This window comes from Anastrepha ludens, chromosome 4 (genome assembly GCF_028408465.1).
Source record: "Anastrepha ludens isolate Willacy chromosome 4, idAnaLude1.1, whole genome shotgun sequence".
Lineage (NCBI taxonomy): Eukaryota > Metazoa > Arthropoda > Insecta > Diptera > Tephritidae > Anastrepha > Anastrepha ludens.
This window is the reverse complement of record NC_071500.1, coordinates 25,119,959-25,143,866: the sequence shown is the minus strand read 5'-3', so window position 1 is coordinate 25,143,866 and position 23,908 is coordinate 25,119,959. Positions and strand designations below refer to the sequence as shown.

Sequence of the window (23,908 nt, the reverse complement as noted above, 5' to 3'; positions counted from 1 at the left end):
TTGAATTTCTTTTTCCCCAAACTAATGGTGAGCTGTATGCTTTGGGTAGTTATTTTGCTGGAAGATGATGTAATGACCTGAAAGCCCAGGTTTATTGGCGCTAGCACTCAAATTCGCCTTAAATATTTGAATATAAGGCCGATGATCCATTTTATCACTAATAAATTGCATGCTACCGACAACGTTTCCACTCATGTATCTCCACAACATTACACTTGTCACCACCTTGCATAACTGAACATATTGAACAATCTGGCCCAAAAATGTTAAATTTAGTCTCATCACTAAATATTACTTTTGATTGAAACTCGTTGATACGATCCAAGTGCATTTGAGAATTTTAAAAGCTTTTTTTGGTTTTTTTTTCACTTAAAGGCCGATACTTCAATTTTCTAGGCCGTCGTAGCCGAATGGGTTGGAATGTGACTACCATTCGGATAGAACGAAACTCGGTGAAACACCAAAATTAAGAAAAGGTTTTTCTAATAGCGGTCGCCCCTCGGCAGGCAATGGCAAACCTCCGAGTGTATTTCTGCCATGAAAAGGCTCCTCATAAATATATCTGCCGTTCGGAAACGGCTTAAAACTGTGGGTCCCCGCATTTGTGGAACAAAAAGGGTGTATGCGCCAATTATATATGTATATATATACATACGTATATACATACATACCTATATGCGTCATATATATATATAGTTATATATGTTATTCACTACACATACAGACACATACGTTGTTTGATGCAACTATTCCACATTTTTCAAGCCTTGAATTGCAAAGTCCATCCACCTTTTGCTTTCGAAATTGGCATACGTAAAATTTTACCAAAAAACTTGCAGGTATATATTTTTTATTGTTATTTTATTGCCAACTTGCACTAGCTGTTGTAACGTTTGATTGAAGGCGGAGAGGAGTGGAATTTCTATAATACAGTTTTACTTTGTTTTTTTAACGTATTTGAGTTTTGCTGCACTTGTTGATGCGGTGGCGGGCGGTTGGTAGTGAGGCTCGCTCTCATTGCACGTCGACTAATGTGCTGCAATAATCACACGCACATGCAGGTGTATAGGGTGGGCTGTCCAACATTTGAAACTTAAACCATTGATTACTTTTAACGTGTCAACTAAAACACATGGGTACTAAAGACGGAAAGTTTGCTCAACATCAACGTGTGGAAACTGCAAGAAAATTACGGTCTCAGTTCGGTAGAAGAGAATCGCCTTCTGCGCAATTTGTACATCAATTTGTGAAATGTGTGCATAAACTGTAAATTTATTGGTTAAAACAATTTAATTTTTTTTAGTTTTAATGCTCGTATAGTGCGCACAGCCGAAAGTTATCCAGCAAGATTCGCCGCTAGCGAGTAAAACTGATAAAACTGGTATAAAGCTGCAATTAGTGGTGGTGGTGCCGTAGCCATACCACCATAGGCGTACCCATAACCATAGCCACAACATTTCACCATTCGCCGATTAAGTCGTGACGTAACCATACGTGACTGATATTGAAGTAGAATTAATTACAACATTTGCATTTTGTCCTAAAAATACGTGTAATTTTCCACTAAGTTAATTAATGTTTCGTCGCTCACTACTAATTTTCAAATTTTTGTCGCAAATATGGAAACAAATCCAAAGTATTTCGCAGCTGCTTATGGTTACGGAGAAAAACCACAATTTAATATACACATACGGCTACGGTTATGGTTATGGCGTTATGGTACGGCATCTATAATCGATTACAGTGCTGCCCATATGTTTAATCAGAACAGCAGATTTTTGCTATGGTTACGATTATGGCTAAGATACTGGACCGCTAATTGCAGTTTAACTCACTACACACAAATGAAAATTTAGGTAGCTCTATTCCAGCGCTGCCAAGATGTGTTTATTTATACCAGTTGCTTCATCTATTCGCCACTTGAGAGCGGCCTAGTATTCCATAATTAAGCGGAAGACTTGGCAAATAAAAATAAAACAAAAAACCACATTAAGAAAAAAATCATTCGTTTCTTACTTAAAGCTGTTTCAAACATTAGAGATGGCCCACCCTGTATAGATATGCACTAATATATATATGTACTTAAGTATGTATATGTGGGTGTGTACTGCATGCGCTCGATGGCGTGAAACGCATCGCATAGCAAATGTGTGTTTTCGTTTTTGCGTTATTGTTGCTATGTTTACTGTTGTGGATTCGTTGTTCCCACTGCAACAAGCCGAAATCACTTTGCCGTGAATCCGCGTCATTTCATTGCGCCGCATTCCATTTCAAAACGACCGACCGTCAACGTTCGTTGATTTGTTGCAGTTTTTTGAATTTGTATTTATTTTTTGTTTGCTAATGAAATTTGTTTTTAAAATACATACATACATACGTATATGTAAAAATAAAAATTGTAAAAATGTGGCAGAAACAAAAATTTCGTATATTAATTATCAAAAATGATTTTTGTATTTATTTTTTGTTTGCTAATGAAATTTGTTTTTAAAATACATACATACATACGTATATGTAAAAATAAAAATTGTAAAAATGTGGCAGAAACAAAAATTTCGTATATTAATTATCAAAAATTATTTTTTGTTTTTTTAACAAAACACAAAGTGCAATCACACGAAATTATTTTTATTGCTACTTTTTCTGGATTTAAATTTTTAATGAGTGCATCAGCATTTATATACGGCTGTAAAAACATTCGTAGTGGCTTCATCATGGGCCTAAAATTTTCACTCCAGTTTTGTGCAGTTTGACGCCGTATTTACTTAGTTTAAGCTTGTTTTGGGCCCATACATTTGCATTTATAATATATGTAAGTGTACCTCGTGCCATTAAAGTTAATTTTTTTATGCAAATTAATTCTCATGATTCCACATACCTGAATCACAACAATATCCCACAGCGTTGTGCTCAACAAATGCGACTAATCGTGAAAACGTGTTTCCGAATAAAATTTGCCGTTTACATGGACTCCCGCGAATGATTTCTCTACCTCACTTTTTTTATTGGTGTGGTTGCCTGCATTTCTTCTTTTTGTTTAGTCGCAATTGCCACCTGTTTGACGTTTTAAACATTTTCTATTAAAATACTATTTGTATGAAATCTATTGCGATTTAATTTTAAAATGCATGCAATCTGTTGCAGTGTAGATCTTAAATGGTTCACTAAACTTTTTTTTTCTTGTACTCGTAGTTGGTGTCGGGTGGCAGAATTAGGGCTTAAATGAAAAGTTTCTCCCTAACCGCTTCGCTATTTATGCAGGTTATTTAGGCACGATGTTGCTGTTGTTATTCTAGCAGTACATGGGGCCCTGCCAGTGCGGTGTAGTCACCAATCGACATTGTCTAACTCATCTAACGGTAGTTAGAACAACTATTTCGACAGGTTGGTTCCAGAGGGAATAAGATGTTAGATGAGAGAGATCAGAGAGCAGGGCATGTGGCTGGTGGTGGTGGTGGTGGTGAAGACTGCTTTCAATAGTGGGTCTACGAATTAAAGAAATGTATTGACATACCTACAGACGGCGTAAGCCTATATCAAAAATGTATTGTACTCGTATAGTTAAAAATGGAAAAATTTTTGTATCTTTATTTTTAGAATTATTATCGGTAGTCTAGCGTAAGTGCACTAGCCTGCCATCCCAGAGGTTAGCGACCTTCTGCCAGAAAAATTTGATACGCAGTTGGCGCTTCAAGCAGTAAGAAGGCGTTGTTCCTAAGCAACGACAGGTAGGCATTCCCACTACCTAGGACTGGTAGCGGCAGGCTAATCACCTACCCTGTCAGAAAGCAAATAGATTAACGAAACCAACGCAAGACTGAGTATTGTCGAGGCCCTATGCTCCCGAGTGGAGGGAACAAGACAAAAAAAATATTATATATTAAATATGAATAAATGAATACTAAAGGGGGATAAATTTAGAGGTATCGGATTTTGCAATGAAATAAAATAACGAAAATTCAAATTGATCTTTATTGATGGAGTCATTAAGCCAAAAATGTGCCTCATCGCTGAACATCATAAGTTGGCTTGAGCGCGATTAACAGTTTTCACAGAGCGTCGATTTTCGTAATAGAAGAGTACGATTTGTAAAAGTTGTTGAGGCGTAAGTCTTTTCACGATTAAATGTTAATTTTCACTGAAAATATTATGCATTTAGGTTCGCAGTAGTCATGCCTGATCTGTCAAAAACCCCTTTCGGAAAAAGTACCACCAAGCTGATCACCCTTTACTACTTCTACTAATGGTGATTATTTTGAAAAAATTAAAAAAACTCTGAACATTGAAAATATCAAATTAAAAATTATTTTGTATGCTTTTTTCCCCATGCACCTTACCGACTTTTTCCTAGTTCCTCGTATCTTATTCAATACTGCATAAATTTGACGGCTGCCAAGTATATTTCTGCAATAAAAAGGCTAGACATCTGTAGTGCGCCTATATATGTACTATACATATATAGGGTTTTCCAAACAGAGGTGTTATTTTGATATTCAAAGAAAAATGCAATTTTTTAATATAAATGATCGGATGTTTATTTCATTATAAAGAGGAAAGAAGGGAAAAGTCACCAGGTGTTAAATCACAAGATCTCGGTGGCCAATTGTGATCACCTCTTCGAGCGATAACACGGTCCGGAAGTTTTTCCCGTAAAAGATCAATGGTTTCGTTACTTGTGTGGCACGTAGCGCCGTCTTGTTGAAAATAAACGTTGTCCAGATCAATACCATCCAATTCCGGCCATAAAAAATCGTTAATCATCTCTCGATTGGAAAACTTTTTAGTATATACAGTCAGCTTCAAAAGAAAGTGCACACCTACCACTTTAATTATTTTTTATATTTTTTAATTTCAATTATTTTTTTTATAACGGTATAGGTATATGTACAACAAAACCATATAAAGCAAAGTTTTCAACCCTGCATAAAAATTCATTTTTACTTACTAATTTTTAGAAAAATTTCGGGTATGCACTTTTATAGATCATCGAATTTTGGTAAAGTGCAAGTTTCAAGTTGTTCGAAAATCGGGTTGATTTTTGACAATTATACGGTGTCGGGTGTTTTCTTCCATATAAAAAACGAATGTTGGAGTAGCTCTTAAATAAAAGAAATATACAAGACTCCGACCTAAAAAAAAAGGCCCCAAAAATCAGTGCGATTTTTGATCTACTTGAAGTTTCCACTTTTTACTATAATTCAAATTTGCATACTTGAAATTTTTTCCAGAAATTCTGAGTAAAAAGTTTGTAATTTTGATGAAAATTTGTCGATTTTTGTATATTTTATACAAAGTTCAAAACTGGTAAATATTTAATATGATTTTTGTTTCATGAAAATGTGACGAAGTTTTACACATTTTGTACACAGTTTGAAACCTTGCTTTTTAATGTTTTTGTTGTAGTATAAACTATGTTTTTATAAAAGAATTATTTGAAATTAAAAAGTAAATAAATAAATACAGTGTACGCTCTCCTAACGGAGACTTCTCTTAAGCGGACACCCACCATAAGGCGCTATGTTTTTCAGTACAGACCACAAATCCTAAAGAATTTTTTAAAATCTTTTTCTCTTGAGCGGTCAAACCTCCCATAACATATGTATTATTCACTTTTTTCACTTTTCTCATATGCGGACATCTTCCATAAGCGGACAAATTTTCAGTCTTCTAGGTGTACGCTCAAGAGAGGGGACACTGTAGTCAAAAGTTGTCAATTTATGTTGTTGTTGTTATTGTAGCAGCATAAACATGCCCCATATGTACATATACGCGGAGAATGCTGCTGGAGTGACAGTCCTTGGGCGGGTATAAATCCGCCATGAATCCAGTTTTGTGTTACTGTACAGGTATAAAACAGTGTCACTGGTGAAACGGTGTGGAATGCAACATCAAAGAGGTGGGTGCTAATCGTAAATGTCGACGAAATCATGAAAATTGATGATTAGGACCAGCGTGTGGCAGATTATTCCATTGCCCAGAAATTTAAGATTAGTAAGAAATCTTTTTATATTCATTTGAATAATAATTATTATAAGTAATTTAATTTCACCGGCGAAATAATCACCTAAAAGGACACATTACATGGGAAATCGTTTATTTCCTTTAAATAAAAACAAACTTTTAATTTATTTTGTTTAAAAAATCAACTTTATTATTTTTTTAGTTTGTTGAAAAAACAAACTTAAAAAATAAACCTTTTATTTTTTTTGTTTGAAAAACAAGCTTATTAATTCATTCATATGCATCTTTGCATACAACTCATTTGTTTTTATTATACGAGTCGTTCGTCTTCCAATGTCAAAGCCGTGCCATATAATTTTACAAGCGAAATATTTATTGCTGGTCAATAAAACTGTAAGCAATGCCATGCAATATTACCATATTTTCCAAGACAATCTAGTATAATTATTTTTTTTTTTATAGAAATGCAACGAAATGAGCTAGCGATGATTGCTAAAAGAAATTCGTTTAAATATTTACCAATCAATACTTATTGTGTGATTGATTTTGTACCAAGTGTATTCTATTTATCAAAATTATTTTTCTATTTATGGTATTGTCACAAAAATATTAAGCTGTCTCTAGTGTAAGCGCACCAGTCTGCCATCCCAAAAAAATTCCTACTATACCTACTTTCCCTGTTTGTAAAAAAAGAAAAATAAAAATTCATTCCTCAACTCCAAAAACTTATCCTTTCCATCCTTACTCCCGCACAATAGTAGTCAGCGCATTATTTGGATTGTGGCTGCTAAAGTAAACAAAAACAAAGAAAAAAAGCTCGTTACGGTAATAGCGCAGACACACCACTTTAGCGAAGATCTCAACCATCTGTGTGATCCTTCTGTCAAAAAAATATGACGCACAGATGGCGCTCCAAGCAGTAAGAAGGCGTTGTTCCTAACCAACGACAGGTAGGCATTCCCACTACCTAGGACTGATAGCGGCAGGCTAATCACCTACCCTGTCAGAAATCAAATAGATTAACGAAACCAACGCAAGATTAAGTCTTGTCGAGACCCTATGCTCCCGAGAAGAGTGAACAAGGAAAACAAATAAATAAATATGTATGTAATTGAATACGCTTTAAGCTTGTAATGTTTTGCTTTAACCAGTGTCTCTACTTTTTAAATAATATTCAACAGATTTTTACACGAAAAAAAAATCTATTAATCTATTTTTTAGATCGCTATTTCGGAATGCTCTCTACCGGCTAGACGTGCATAAGAAAAATTAAGCTATTTATTTTTTTAGGTGCATAATTTCAGCATGTTTTTGATATTTTCGTGCACATTCAGGCGCCTAAAATCGTGTTTTAACGACCATTTTTTGGTTGTCTTAACGATAACCCATTTCGACTTCGGGTGTCCGAGCGACCCATGGCATATTTTTTGTCTGAATTAATTAAATCGTGGCAGATTTTTGCTGAATTACTTTAACTGTTTAACAGCACGAACAAACGTTAATAATTATGGAACATATCCTTTTTGGCGAAGACAATAATAGGCCTGAAGAGACAATGCATTTTTTTATGGTGGCTTAAGCCCTTAAGGGGTAGTCAAAATTAAAAAAAAATTGCTTTTTGTTTTACACTTTCTTAAAGTATTGTCGGCAAATACTTTTCGAGTTAATCAACAATTAACAAAGGGCGTTCGGGCGCTGCGGAGCGTTTGAGAGCAAGTAGCTAGCAGCAGCTGCAAGCAACCGACTTCTAACGATAACACACGAAGCGTTTAAAGTAGTCTCGGTGTCAGGACTAGTCTCTGAGACTCAGTAGATTTTGCTCCCGCCGTTTAATAATTATTTTATTTATAATAATATATATATTTAATGAATTAAAATGTGAGAGCGCGAAATAAATTCTTAAGTGAACTCTGAAAAATAATTTTTTAATATTGTTTTCACTTAATGCCCTTTTTACACGAATTTTTTGGGATCTCATTACGAATTTGTGTTTACACAAATGTTTTGGGAACTCATTTATCGTGCAAAAAGAGGATTAGGTGTAGTTTATCAAAAATATTTTTCATAAAAACATTTCAAATATAAATTTTGTTCTCAAATTTTTATAGTACAACTTAACGAGAGATTCTTTGTTAGTACATTTTATCACTCTGACTCGTTTCTAAATAGGGATTTTTAGGCCTTTCTCAAAACATGTGTAATGAAAGTTCATTCGGATTGCCTTTAGCATTTCAAAAAATCTCAAAAATAAGACTTCTTGTAAATGCCTATTTCGCAACGCTCTAACCAGGCAAGACGTATTTTCACTTACGCTGTAAAGGCGCTGAAGTGCACATAAATTCAGCAAGAAAAATCACTTCTGAATGTAGTCACATCTGAATGTGTCACATCTTTAGAATTAGTCAACATTCAACTTGCTTTTTCATCGTATCTCCTGTTATCTTTTCACCAAACTAATTCTTTTAATAAAGTTACATTTCATCGGATATAATCGATTCTCACAGTATTTAGGACTTTCACTAGCCATTTACCATTTTCCTCTTTTATTAAATCACATAATTTGAATCCGCTTTAATATTTTGTAGTGCGATAACTAGAAATTGTTCACTGACGCGTCCTCTATGTATTCCTCATCAACATTTTCACATTTCTAGCTTCGAACATTAACTATCGGGTGCTTTTTTAAGAGCTTGAGAAATTAAAATTATAATACAAAACAGAAATATTGTTGGAATGATTTCTTTTATTATAATCTGGTAGATAGTTTCATGCCACATATTTTATGAATATGGACCCGGCATATGTCCGTTGCGGCTACGTGTTACATGGTCCATTCGATCAGTCCAATTTCTGACTACTTTTTCCCAATATATTTGAATAATAAATCTAAAAGAGTCTAATCAGCAAAAACGCTTCATCTTCGGCGTCTTCTTCAACACTTCGCTCTATGAACTTCGCGAACAGATTTTTTATTTTTTCAAAGTAAATTTCCACCAGCATTGTTTTGACGTTAAACGATTCATGATGACTAGCCAAACCTTACTGAACATAAATGTCAACCTCATTTTCCATTCTTAGCTATCAAACCACAGTTATCGATATCGATAGTTTTCTCATACAGTTAAAAAAAACACCCGATATTTGAACATCTTCTTCTCTTTGGGTTTACTAGTACGAGTAATCTACTTATAGTTGTTGACTTTCCATTCACGCCTCAAACTAACTCACATTTACACTATTTCCTCTTCCGCTTGTTAGCGTTCAACCTGCTTTGCCAGCAAGCCAATCAGCCAATGCATAACGGACGCTACAGTTCATCCATCCATGATCGTGGGCCAACAACAGTTTTTCAAGTGTGTTTGCTTTTATCGACAAATTCAATGGCGAAATCCACGTAAATATTATTAATAGCGAATGAATCAGGTCCGCGGATGATATGTCTATGCTATAGTAGAGTTAGTAATTAACCAAAAATACGTTCCTTATAAGAGTGCTCAGAGACTTCAAAGAAAGGAGAACAATTAAAATTAATATGTAATGAGTAATGAGCTTAAAATGAAAACAATTTCGAATACATACATACATAACATATGTACATATTTATTCGTTGGCATGAAATCCCTTGGTTCTTAATTTATGATTATTTTGGGTAAAATTCAACTGTAATTAAAAGGCTACGGTAGAGTGTTGAGAGTTAGCAGCATTGAAAAACTAATCGAGTTATAACAAACTCGCTAGCGGTGAATCTTAACCGATAACTTTGTTGCTGCTTTGACATGCACATTTTTCGTCGAGTGAGCAGAGCTTTAGCACAGCGAGCAGAAAAGTATTGAATCGAATACCACGCGAATTATTGTTTACATTGTGCGTCATAATTTACTCACGGAAGGTAAGAAAATTGGTTAGAATCGCACGGAGTATATAGTCTAATATTGAAAAAACAAAAAACAAAAACGCATTAACGTGGTACTGTAATATTATTGAGTTTTCTTGGTTTATAGGATTTCAGGGTTTTTTATATTTAAATCGTTTTTTTTTATTTAAATCTTTTTTTTTATTTAAATCGTTTTTTTTTTTTATTTAATTCCGTTTTTTATATTTAACATCACCCTTAGAAGCTGTAATACTTTCAAATCTATATGGCGTGAATTCGCTAATTTTTTCAAAAGATTGGAAGTAATTTTTTCTTTCGAAATTCCATTTTGAATGACAATTCTGCACTGCATTACATACCAAAAATGTTATATTATTGGATTTCAATTAGGAGAATTTCAAGCGCAATGGTCCAAGCACTCAGTCAGTCCATTGTACTACACCCGGACAGATTACAGTGGAAGGAATAGAGAGACAGAGGGTGCAGTATGGATGGTGAGACTAAAAAATTTGGTTTGCGGTCACTCTTATGCGAATCTTTTGAATTTATTGATGAATCTTAAGAGATCCCGAATAGGAAGAGATAGAGGGAACGCTCCCACGACAGTCGGTTCTAGATAACCGGAACGAACCGGATTTATATCCGGCCGAGGTCTGTCACTTCAGGAACATGTATGGAGAATGTTTATGCTGTTACAACAACAACAACAACAACAACAAGATTATGAACTTTATCCATACTCAATACATCGCACTCCAACAGTCGAAGTCTGCTCTAGAAAACACCGGACATCTACAGAGAAAATGCTCTTGTGCTCTGCGATTACACCCATCAGTACTCTCAGGTACTTCCTACTAAGTTTTAGGAATAACGCCGCTAATTCTTTCACAAAGCACTTAGCTACTCTGCAGGAGCCCAACTCAGACCAACGTCTTCTATGGGTACACCTCTTGAAGTCGTCAATTTATAGTGGAATCGATGCAGGATTGACACCTAGAAAGGGTTCAGGGCCCAGTGGTATGCTTGAAGAGGCAGTTTAACAGCCAACTCGTTCCCTGTAATACCACAAAGTCTAGACACTCTAATAAGACAAACTTTGTTGTGTTTTGCAACACTGTTCAGTTTTGTCTTACTGACTAATTTCGAAGAACTCATCGACTAAAGTCGAAGAGTAGCGTGGGTGAGCGGGGGCTCTTAGTGCAGCTTGACTGCCACTACAAATTCCAATACTATTACCCCGCCACTTTTCCTGAATTCTGACATTATTTTGAATAGAAAGTAATAAATATAAATATTTATCTTAACTTATCAACCAACTCGGCTCGATGACTTGTTGTGCTGTCTTCCTGGAATACGAGTAGGTATGACTTTGGAAGACTGCGTGTTTTATTCCTCTACGATAAGTAAAATGAGGCCGTTTATTAGGTAGATGCATTTCATTGGTCAAAAGTAGAAGGTTACGTATTTAATATGAAAAATATTCTCTAGTCATCGCGGTTGCGTGACCTCGCACGTATGGGAGTATGTCGGCGCAATGCTAAATTGAATTTTCGTTTACGGACCATACGACATTTTTTCATTACTCAAGAGTTGCACCAATGGTCACTGAATATTTTAGTTATAAATTTGCCTTTGTCGCTCAAGGGAAAGCGCGATTTTGTCATATAAAGCGTCGAATATTGAGTGCTTGTTTCGTGGCCCTTATCATAATGTTGTTGTTGTTATTGTTGTTGTAGCAGTTCACTATCATAATCGCTATACTTAATGTAAATTCACAACTTGATAAGGTCTAATTCAAATTAATCTGCAATGAGTAACCTTTGTCGAGAAACTGAGTTTGCAAACTACGTTGGTCAATTCCTACCAGGGTGCATTGCGCGCTATTTTTATTTTTATGGATGTGTGTATTCGAGTGTGTGCTGTTGTGGTCGCTAACAACTTCCTTGCAGGCATAACTCGTAATTTTTTCATTCACACATTGTTGTATTGCCTTGCATTTAATTGATTTTTTAACTTGTGGCTGCGCTTAGTTCAGTTATGGTTTAGGTATTTTTGAATTGTTAACGTTGATATTTCTAAACGTAATATACAAATACACCAGCATACATGTCCGTTATTTCCCAAATTGATTTTTGTTTTCCTGCCGCATTATGAATTTCTAGTTTTTGCTCTAAAAATAATATCCAATCATAAAAAATCTCTTAATTTTCAAATTGCCGAATTCACCATGCATTTCCAATGTAATATTATATGGAATTTTTTTAACTTTTTTTGTTGAATGTGAAGCTAATAAGGGTACAACAATGACCCATATATACGCTCTAAAAAGGGTCTTGTATAATTTTTCGAAATATTCATTCCTCCGAACGTTATTTAAGATTAAAATGGTGTTCTTCGTGAACAGTTTCTGCATTCTTTTGCTTCCGACTTGCAACATGAACAGCCCAAATCGGTTATATTTTACATTTAAGGCCTCTTCTATTCGCCACTTCTTTGCTGGCTATCTCTCTGTTCAGCTCACTTGACGATAATTTGCATGTGAAAGCAACAACAAAGTCATCGAGCAAGTGTGGTTATAGTTATTAGTATGAATGCGCCTCAGTTTTATGGGTCTATCGCAAAGTTAATAGAATATCAGGTTGCGCCTTCCGAATTCGCTGTGTCGTCAGAGCCCATGAATAAGCAAACAAACGAAAGGGGATTACTTGTTTATGAAGGGGAAGAGTAGGCAAAAGTAATGGAAACAACCAAACACAAGAAATTATACGCACACACATACACACACTTTCTTGCCACGGCATCTTCCGCATAAGGACGCAAAAAAACTGTATTTGGAAGATTTTTGTATTCATTTGTGCTTTCACAATTTAACACGCGGCACTCGTTTTCATTAGTTTGTTTAGTTTAAATCTCACAAATCGCAGTATTTCCAAGCCATTCACTTGGCTTTATGTAAAATGGGTAGTTAATTTCCCAAGTGCTTTCCAGCAGCCCACACACAATAGCCTCTATTTTTTAATTTACCTACGACACCACTAAACAGGTCGCCAATAGTTATGCGATTTCAAATCAAACCGGTTGTGGTTAGTCGATAATTTGAGATGTGGCTTTCCACATAATTCGCTAAATGTCCAAGTGTTTTTTTTTTTGGCAAACCGGTACCCTGCGACTACTATCTATTCCCGACGATCAAGGATGGTAAATTACAAGGTTTAGCAAAGCTTCCGAAGCATAATTGTGATAGTAACTTTGGCTATTACATCATAGGGGATTTAAGTCGAATGAAGTGAAAACAAAGTATGTAAAGTGAGATTAATCGTTGAAATTTTCGTACTAACACATTTCGATGCTTACCGACCTCTGCTGTCTTATCACCTGTTGCTCGAGTAAATTAGCCGATTGCTTCCAAATCGCTGAAAGCCGGTTGACGGTCTGATGCATTCTCGCATAGCTTTTGTTGTATTCTTCAGCGCGCTCGAAACTGAATCTGGCGACGAAAAGAAAGTGCCGTGAATCGATAGAAATCATTGAAACCACAGTGTTCGTGGAATGATGGTCCAACATTCATAAAAAGGACATAAATAGTTCAAAATCGTGCAACATTGAAAAGATATTAGTCACAAAATATATATTGTTTCTTTCTATTTGAAAATTTTTTTTTTTTTTAGAATGGAGATTTCACTTGTTATTGTATACGAAGTGTGCTCAAAAAAAAAGATGAAATTTCAAATTTTTACGGGCTACGTACATTCGACTTTCGATTATATATATATACATACATTTTTTATGTAGGCACACTCGTCTTGCAGATATGTTCAAGGTTTTAGAAATATAGCATCTTCAGTTTGTTTGTGAGAGGCATAAATAAGACGAGTGTGGTTCGTGTTCGGCGATTTTCTGCGATCGAAAAAAAATGGATCAAAGTAGTTGCATCAAATTTTGTGTAAAAAATGGAATTCGGTGCTCAAAAACACTTGAAATGTTGACAGTGGCATACGGTGAAAGTACTCTGAGTCAAAAAACTGCTTACTCATCTTTGCTTGTGAGCGATTATTTGGCTAAAAACAACACCGTTACCATGCCTCAGCCAATGTATTCACCAGATTTGGCTCCCTGCGACGTTTTAGTGTTTCCAAGATTGAGGAGGAGCCCATGAAAGGACGGCGTTTTGCGACGATTGAGGAGATAAAAACCGAATTGTTGAGAAGAGCTCAAGGACATGGCAAAAAGTGCATAATCAGAACTGCTTCGAGGATTGGAAAAAACGCTGGGGTTAGGGTTAGTCAGAGGCCCGAAAAAATCATGATTTTCAATAATTTTTTTTCGCTAGTCAATTGTTTTATTTTACAAAAATAAAAACATAGCATTAATACATAATGTTTCGACTTGACTTTAGCAAAAGTAAAAAGAAAAAAAAAATTGTAAAAGTTATCGCCGCCCGTTTCTCCAAAAGCCCCTTGCGGTGATCATCACAAGTCCTTGGAGATTCATCTAAAATCAATAGGACAAGAAAAGCTTTTGTTTTTTCAAAATTAACAATATGACGGCCTCAGGAAATATTTTTCAGATTTTCGAGGAAAAAACCGACAATTATTTGTTTAAAAAAAATCGAAATTTTTGAACAACAAAAAATCCTTCAGGCACGAGTTTTTCATGTTTTCCAAAAGCAGTATGAATTTTATTGAAATCTACCAAGCGTTTTTTAAGTTACAGCGATCACCAGTTCAAAAAACATAGTTTTGAGAAAAACGCATTTAAAATTTTGCTATCGGGCGTCCGAGCGCCCTTTGTTAATTGTTGAATAACTCGAAAAGTATTTGTCGGATTCGCTTCAAATTTTCACCCAATATTTTTGAGATATTATACTTTATGAAAATGCAAAAAAATAAAAATTCAATTTTTTTTTAATTTTTGATTACCCCTAACCCCATAAATGTATTATATCTGAGGGGAGTACTGTGAGGGAGATAAAATATAAATTGATGAATAAATAAAATTTTTTTTTAATGAAAAATGAAAATTCACCTTATTTTTTGAACACACCTCGTATACATGTAAGCAGTTCCCCTGTCATTCACAGTCATTTGTTTGATAATTTTATTACTTCCTTTCTTCCTATCGCCTATTTATTATGCACTCTTACTAAATTATTGATCTTTTCTCTTTTACTTCTAGGTAAATATCCGCAATTTCTCGCAATTATTTCATAATCAGGTGTTTATTAATGGCAATTAATTCAAAGGAAAGCTCATCATCACTTTGGTAAGCAGGAAATTTACACCAATTACGCACTTGGCTAAGAATATATGAGTATTTACAAGTATATAACAATATATTTGAGTTATATGCTCGAGTGTCTACTGCTATATACATACATATATATACATACATACATACATATATGTGTACATACATACATACATACTTTCGACTTGTTTATTTAACTGCTTAAGTCATAACAACGCCCTGTTGCTGCAATAAAATGGAAAGGTTTATGTTATGGGTATGAATGATGATGGCCTTGCCTTAGTAAAGAGAAATTACGCCGTTAAACGGGTATCGACCGCCCCTTATTGTAGCCTACGCTGTGTCAACTCTAGAACAGCGGTGAATTTCTTAAAGTTGTTAGCTTTTGTGAAATATCGCAATTAATTCCGTTTTACTTTTTAACGCAGCAGAGAACTTTCAATCAATATTTTGAGACTGCTCTTTTGTCCTTCAACGTTTTCATTATATATGTATGCGTGTACTTTTTTCGTTATATATGTATGCGTGTACTTTTTTCATTATATATGTATGCGTGTACTTTTTTCCACGCTAGTATAAAAATATGTATTACATGTACATACATACTTATATATTTTCAAATAAGTTGTTTTAATTTTATTTTATTGGGCCCTGCTTATACATAGACATTTCTTTGACGACGATGGCAATTCCCACCGGCAATAGAGCAAAAATAGAATTTTCATTAAGTTGATTACATGTTCCACCTTCCTCCATTTTTGTGTTTACATTTTTTTTCTTTTAAACATTTCATCAGCTTCGGTTGGAGAGTAAAAATAGCGCGAGTGAATGGGTGGCTTATGTGGCATGGAAATTAAATCGAACTTGGACCGGCACAGTGAATGTAGTACCCAGTACTACCTAGTGCCCAGTATGATTGCCGAAGAGTTCGCCTGAGTTTACACATATTTCGCACGTTTCATTTTATGCTTTCTCTTTCTATACATTTTTTTTGTATCCTCCTTAATGGCGTAACATTTTTGTGCCTACGGCTTTATGCGGAACCAACTATCTCGACTAAAAGTGTGGATATTTTAATGTGATAATAACACGTGGGTTGTCTGGCCACAGAAAAGTTTGTGTTGGACATCGGGGATTTTTGGGCTTAACTGAATTTTAAATTACTGGCGTAAATGCACATTAAGGTGGAGCGATAGTATCTGGATTTAGTTTTTTTTGTCTTTCGTAAAAGCTTGGCAATGAAAATCTGCCTTTATAAGAGTTAATAACAATCACAAACTATTACAAAATCTATTAATAATAAACTTCGTATATAAAAGATTTGAAGTTTTAAACTTGTAATTTGTTTTTAACTGCTGTACTAAAGTGAAATAATAATAACTTTAATAATATTAAAGCATAATATACAACCTATGATCCACAGTGCAAACTCGTCACTGAATGTCACCAAATACAAAACCTTACAAGGCCATGAAAACGCTTTGGTGTCAATCTTAACTCTATGAATAACCAAAAGCGAATATAATTGTATGCACGTAGACATGCTCGGACATAACTTTGTGAAGTGAGAATTAAAAGCTAGCAAAGGGGCAGCTCCTGACATGCGATGATGCAAAAAAAATTGTTGGCTTCCTTGTCTGTGGGATTCTCTGGGATGGAAAGCCAACTTTTCTGCAGATCTGCCCAATGCGTTTTAAATTCATTGTTACTTAATGTACATACCTGTGTTTAAACCTGTGTTTAAAATATTAGGAGCGCATCGAATAACAAGTGTTAACCATTTGTTTTTTTGTTGTAATTTTTGTAATATTTTTTTTCAGTTTTTATAAGTCAACTTCAAACTTTGTGCAAAATTCACAAAAAAAAAAAAAATACAAAACAAAATGTTTAGTTTTTGGAAAAATTCTGTGTAATCAGTTCTCTAGCGCATTCAATATCCATATTACAAAAACGTGCAAATTTCAAGTTGTTTCAAATTATATTTGACTTTTGAAATTTTTTTTTCGATGAGCTGTGGAGCATTTCTTCTTCCTTATAAAATACTTCCAAACATATGCTCCTGATTAAAAAGTTAGAAATTTCCATACTTTTTTTTTAACTTGGTAATTTTTCGCCCTGCTATTGCTATTATAAAGAACTCGGTTGGACGAAATATAAGCTGTTTCATATTAATTTATTATAGAAAGTTATAGTTTAGTTAGGTGAGGTTTTTGTGGCAGAATAGTCAGTTCACTTAGATCATATAAGTCCGTTACGGTATCCCCTGTGTATCACGAGAACTTCAGTGTTTATTCATCATCGGAACCATTTAGATGCTCTGATGAAGCGTATGATGGGATAGTTCAAGTAAGAGAGTCAAAAGAGTATTTTCCTAACAATCTTGGTCTGCTCCTAGCTATAAGACTGGACAATCGGCGATTACGTGTTCTACTGTTTTTTCCTCGTCTTCGGATCTTCAGCTTCTACAGTATTCATGGGAAAATACTCCTGACAAGTGACACAAGTGACCTATTGGCCTCCTGCAGAATATTCTTTTTTATCCTTAATTTGCAATTTGAAATTCCAATATTGTCCCTGTTTTCAAGCAGTGGAAGATTAACTACCCTTTTTGGCTAGGTCGTCGGCCTTGCAATTTCCTTCAATATTTCTATCTCCATATAAGACTGACCTTGAAGACGGTGCTAATATAATTTAGAGCTACTAGGCATTCTTTAGCTAAAAGCTAAAATTTTATTGAAAGGCGAGAAAATCCTACAAATCTTTATCTTTAATAGGTTTTACATTTTTTCATTTTCATGATAATTGCAAAAAACCAAGGTATTCCCACAGGACAAAAACAGAAGTGAAGAGCATTTGAATAACTTTTATTCAAAAAACAAACAAAAACAAAAAATAAATAAAAGTGAAATACAAATAAAATAAAAAAAAATTAAATTAAAATAAAATAAAACTTCAAATAAAAAAAAAAATTAAATAACAACAAAGAAAGTAAAAAAAGAAAATAAAAAATAAAATAAAAGTTTTAATTGGTTGGTTGGTTGGGTGACCCCGCATCGGAGTGCCACATAGACCGCAAGTTGGGCCCGTTGTGTTGCCCTAGAGCTCATTATGTTATATGATTTCCCCACCTAACCGAGATTTTTATTGTAGATTTTGGTCAAAGATATTAATTCGTTTCGAGAATTTGATGAGAGATTCGATTTTCAGGTTCGAGAGTACTGAAAGATTGTCAATTGTTGGAGAGCCTAGAAGAGCGAGTCGACTTCTTGCTAGACCGGGACAACTGCACAGCAAATGCCTGCTCGATACTTCCTCATCTTCGTCCTCGCAGTATCTGCACAGGTCGTTTTGAGGAACCCCGAGCCGACGTGTGTGAGTGCCCAAAAGGCAGTGGCCGGTGATAAGAGATATTATATGCCTTAGTTCGTATTTCGAAAGACTTATAAGGGTTTTTGTCTGTTTCAGATTGTAGGATGGCCAGATTTCTCTGGTCGTAACGCAAGTAGTTTCCACTCGCCACTTCCGATCAGCAATGCTGTGAAATTCTCGATCAATGAGCATTTTACATAAACATAAACAAACATAAAGTTTTAATTAAAAAATAATAATTAAAAAACAAAAATAAAAATAAATAAAAAATAAAAAAGAAATAAAAATAAAATAAATAATAAAAATAAAAAAATTCAAAAAATAATAAACTAAAAAAAATAATACAATAACAAAATTATAAAATAAATAAAAAATACGGAAAAAATATTAAAACAAAAAGTTAATTTTTTAATTATATAATAATAATTATAAAATAATATTTTTTTAAATAAAAAAAAATAATTAAATAAAAAATAAAAATAAAACAAAAAATAAGAAAATTAAAAAAATAATAAAATAAATTATAAAAAACTAATGAAATAATAAAATAAAAATTAAAAAATATAAAATAAAAAATAATAATAAAATGAAAAAAAGATAAAATAAAAAAATAAAATGGACAAAAAATAATAATAAAATGAACAAAAAAAAAAATCAAATAATAATAATAATAATAAAAAACGAAAAAAAATTATAATAAAATGAAAAAAAGTTAATAATAAAGTAATAAATTAAAAAAAAAGAAAACAATTTTTTTTTGGACCTTTATACGCTCCATTGCCTGTTTGTTTGTATACTGCAGCTTTCTAGTTCACGAGTTTGATGATTCGACACTATTTGTCACTTAATGACAAGTTTAACATCCTCCTGCAAAAATGTAAGCTACTTATCCTTGAAGAAATCGTAAGAACAGCGAACGAAAGATTGTTTAATGAAACCACCTGCAGAATCGTCCGACAACTGCGTCCGACTCTCAATGCTAAACTTTTTTTTTTTTTTTGTGTAAATATTTTATTTGCAATCTATCTTAATATAATGATATTCAGCAAATTAGGTCTTATAATCTAATAGCAGCGGTAGTATTTGCACAAATGCAAAACTACATATAAAATTACGATATTTGTTCTAAGATTTGATCTTAAATGTATTAAATTTCATTTGTACTAATGAGTTGCTTATCTTCATATAGGAACTTATGTATTTTGTTTTTTATTTAGTGTTGAATAAATAATGCTAAACGCACAGAATCTCTGCTAAGCCAAAATAAGCATAGTCTTAGCACACTGAGTTCAGTCCCAACGGGGCACTACCTAATAGGTAGACACGCCCAAAGGATGGGTGTGCAAACACATGACTTCTGTAGAAGTTGTCTAGATGAGGGATAGGACGAGACAATCTCGCTCTTACTGTGCCATTGCCCTCCTCTATCCAGACGTAGGTTTACTGTTCTATTGTAGGTAAACAATTTTTTAATGAGTTGGAAGATCTCAGAAATCAGAAATATGCTAAAATTTCTGAAAAGCACACACTAGTTTTAGGAGAGATAGGGACAAGCTCCCTCACGCGGCATTACAATGGGCTACGAGCCTGAGAGTGTCCCACAGGACAACTTATTTTCATATATTTTTAAAATCAACAAATTTTGTGTATTTAATTTAAGCATTTCACACAATACGACGCTCTATAAATCCTTATATGCAATATTAGGAAAAATAATTTCGCGCCAGTTAGCGAAGATTAGAGGATAATTCCTCTTGTGGAATGTAAGAGCACACTGATTTAAGTTCGAATCGGCCGGTATATTGAAATATTATATATTCTGCATAAGACTGTATGCATTCACCATATCAGCTCGTCCTTTGAATTGCTCAACGGGTAGTCTGTGTGTCAGTCCCTTCAGTATTTATTGAATTTGGCTATGAGAATAAGAACCAAATTCCAGGAAAAATAAAAAATATGCAAATTTTTTTTGAATTTCAGTTAAAGTGGTTTTTAAATTCAACGTTTTGCAGTTAAGTTAGTTCGGCTCTTTGAAAAGTGAAATTTTCACTTTCCTGTGCTACACTACACCCAGGGAATTACATGCTTACATAAATTTATGCTGTTGTAGTTGCTCACGAGGTATGAAACACTGTTTTTGACATATTTGCGTTACATGTTTCTGTTTTGTTGCCTTACTAGAGGAAGTAACTTAATGGAAATATTTTTATCTATCAACAACACACACAAATGGCCAAAATAGCCGCAATATGAATGCAATGAATTGTGGCAAACAGCAAAACGTGCGTGTAATGGTTTACGTAAATGTTCATTATTTTCCTATGAAGGATGTACTCATTCGTTTTTTTTTTCTGTTCATTTAAAAATTTGAATTAGCAACACAAAAATAGTGGCATCCACGTTGACTCGTTAACTGTGTTGGCGTTGTACACGTTGAGCGTACACCGGAGGCAGCTTAGTTTTTCCAGTGCAAATTAGTACTGCTACGAGTAATAGTTTGTGTGCTATCGTTGGAATGTTGGAACGTGTTCGTTTGATGTGGTTCGGTTATGTAAATGACTGTTTTTTTTTTCGGAAATCCGTGCACCACAACGTGCCTAACGCCCTATTTCAAGCCCTAATATTGTAAATTTTTTTTCTTTCTCATTATGGTTGCGGTGACGCACTAACGGCAGTTTAAACATATAATTAACTGCAAGTCAACTACGTTGCCAATAGCAATATTTTAGATGAAAATAACCCAGTTGGCTTATTTAAATGGCTTTACTCAATTACTAAATTCGTTCCGTTTTAGATATGCAAAATCTGCTTAAATTTTTTTTGTTTCCTTATTCACTCCTCTCGGGAGCATAGGGCCACGACAAAACTTGTCTTGCGTTGGTTTCGTTAATCTATTTGCTTTCTGGCAGGGTAGGTGATAATAGCGGCAGGCTTAAGTAGCGGGAATGCCCACCTGCCGTTGCTTAAGAACAACGCCTTCGTACTGCTTGGAGCGCCATCTGTGCGTCATATTTTTCTGACAGAAGGATCACACTGATGGTTGAGGTCTTCGCTACAGTGGCTTGTCTGCGCTATTACCGTGATGTGCTTTTTTTCTTTGCTTTAGCAGCCACAATGCAAATAGTGCGCTGACTATTGTGCGGGAGTAAGGATGGAAAGGATAAGTTTTTGGGTTTGAGGAATGAGGTTTTGCTTTTTTTCTTTCTTTGTTTTTTAGAAACAGGGAAAGTAGGTAAATTTGGAAAAGTGCGAGGACAGTGCTTTACGTGAGATTCGGACCCACAACCTCTGTGATGGCAGGCTAGTGCACTTACGCGAGACTACCAAGGCCCCATTAAATATTAACGACTAAGAATGGCGGGGAAACATCTAGGGATGTTTCTCTAAAAGGAATCAGTCCTATTCACCGTATAAATAGTGTAATGGATCACTTTATGTATACGGATATTTTAAGACATGAAGTGTTGTTGTTGAAAGAAATGCCACTAAAATGGAGGATCCAGCAGGATGGCAATCCTAAACATGAATCTTACATACTTAATTGACCGTAATAACCCATTACCGAGTTACAGCTTGCCGAATAATGTCTCGTCAGGCATCTCTGTTTTCCGCACACCTTTACCAGTTTCTTAAGCCAAGAGAAACCATGCCACTTTCAAGCCAATACACTTTGTTGCCACTCTGGGGTGGAGGGAAATGAAAGAGCGGAAAAGCTCTGAGCTAGACACTACGATTGACTTAAGCGTAATCGTGGAAACCAATAGAAGGTGGTGTCTGACTACTAACTGCAGGGTCTCCAGAACGTTCTGGCCAAAACTGAATTTTAAAAGGACAAAATGTCTGCTTGGATGCAACAGATCAACCACCAGCGTCCTCACAGGTGTTATAACGGGTCACTGCACTATTGGTACACTAGCCAGTAGAATTGGGTATACCTTACAATAACTTCTGCAGGAGTTAGGGAGATAAAGAAGAAATTAAGTCATTACGACACCTCCTTTGCGAATGTCCTGCACTCGAAAGAAGCCATGCCAAATATCTTGGCGATTATTTCTTTGAAGGCCTAGTTACCTTCTTAAAAAGATCTAAGTGGTTTGAGCAACTTAGTTAGGGAATGTAAATCAAAAGCAGGTATCACTATGGGCCTTAGGGCTGTCGGGTGTTCTGTTTTAGACAAACAACCTGGATAATCTAATCTAACCATTCAACAAATTATTTCTTTCTTAGTCATACGATCCCTTATCACTAGATTTACGGAACCCATAATTATGATGGATTTTCGATTTAATGCTTAAAAAATTCTCACACACATTTTTTCTGGAACGCCTTTATTTTATTATTTCTGAGGGGGAGGTATACCTGTTTTTACGAAAATCCTTCAGTTAGACAGTTTTAATTTCATAGGTATAAAACATCCAGAAAAAAGAAAAAAACAAAACAAAGCAAGTAAGGTCTGTTTTGCAGTCAATACATGAGTAAACAAGTTTGAAACAAAAATTCATTGTCTGATGCACAAAATCCAAATGTGTGAAAATCTTGCTAAATTGGATTTTGTAAGAAAAAGAGATCTAACTATGGTATATTTGCATGAGATGTAATAAATATGTAAAAAAATGTATTATTGAATGCAAACATTTTATTGTTTTACAAAAAAACTGCATTTTAATATACCCGTCAAAAAGACGGATTTTAGTGATAAAAGGTATACTGTCAAGGCGCGCAAATCTAGTGTTAATGTAGGCTACTTACTATGTTTTCCTTGGTTTTATTATACATATGTACATTGCACACACACACACACACACACACACACACACACACACACACACACACAAATATATCCATACACATATAGGAAAATCAAACATTACAAAATTGACAACATTTCACCTCGAATCACAAAAATGTCAACAACATTTAATTGCTTCCAGTTTTTGTTCATTTTAATTTGACACACTTTGATGCACTTACATGGGATTGGTACATACACATACACGCAAGCTCATATGAACATTTGTAAATATGCAGGCAACCAGAATAAAACAGAAATAACCATAAAGGCGTGTATGTGCGGTTTTTTTGTTATTGAAATTTACAACTTTTTGACAGAGTTAATAAGGAAAGTTTCGCCCACCTTATTGGCGAGCTTCTTATTATATTATAATATACGCATTTAAAAATGTATTACTCATTTAGGGGAACTTTGTGTGGACGCACCACCGATTTCTATTTGCAAAATTACGTAATTTAAAAACAAAGCTTACATGTATCGAAAGTGCTATTAAGGCAATTATCAAGTAATATAGTTCGGAGAACAATTAATAAACTAAAAACAAAAATGCTTAGAAGAGCAAGAACTTCATAGATATCAACTCACTTTTGACAAAAAAAAAAAAAAGTTATAGTATTCAACTGAAATATAACGACTTAAGTCTGTCTTTTGATACATATGTAACA

General features: G+C 34.5%; 1 protein-coding gene across 1 annotated transcript in view; it reads left to right on the top strand.

Annotated features, from left to right (window-relative positions):
- LOC128861271 (G-box-binding factor-like) overlaps positions 1-23,908 on the top strand; it is a 139,521-nt gene that overhangs the window by 107,439 nt on the left and 8,174 nt on the right. The window contains exon 4 of the transcript XR_008454357.1: positions 15,011-15,097. The gene's annotated coding sequence lies outside the window, so the exon portion shown is untranslated. The remainder of the gene's footprint in view (positions 1-15,010; positions 15,098-23,908) is intronic.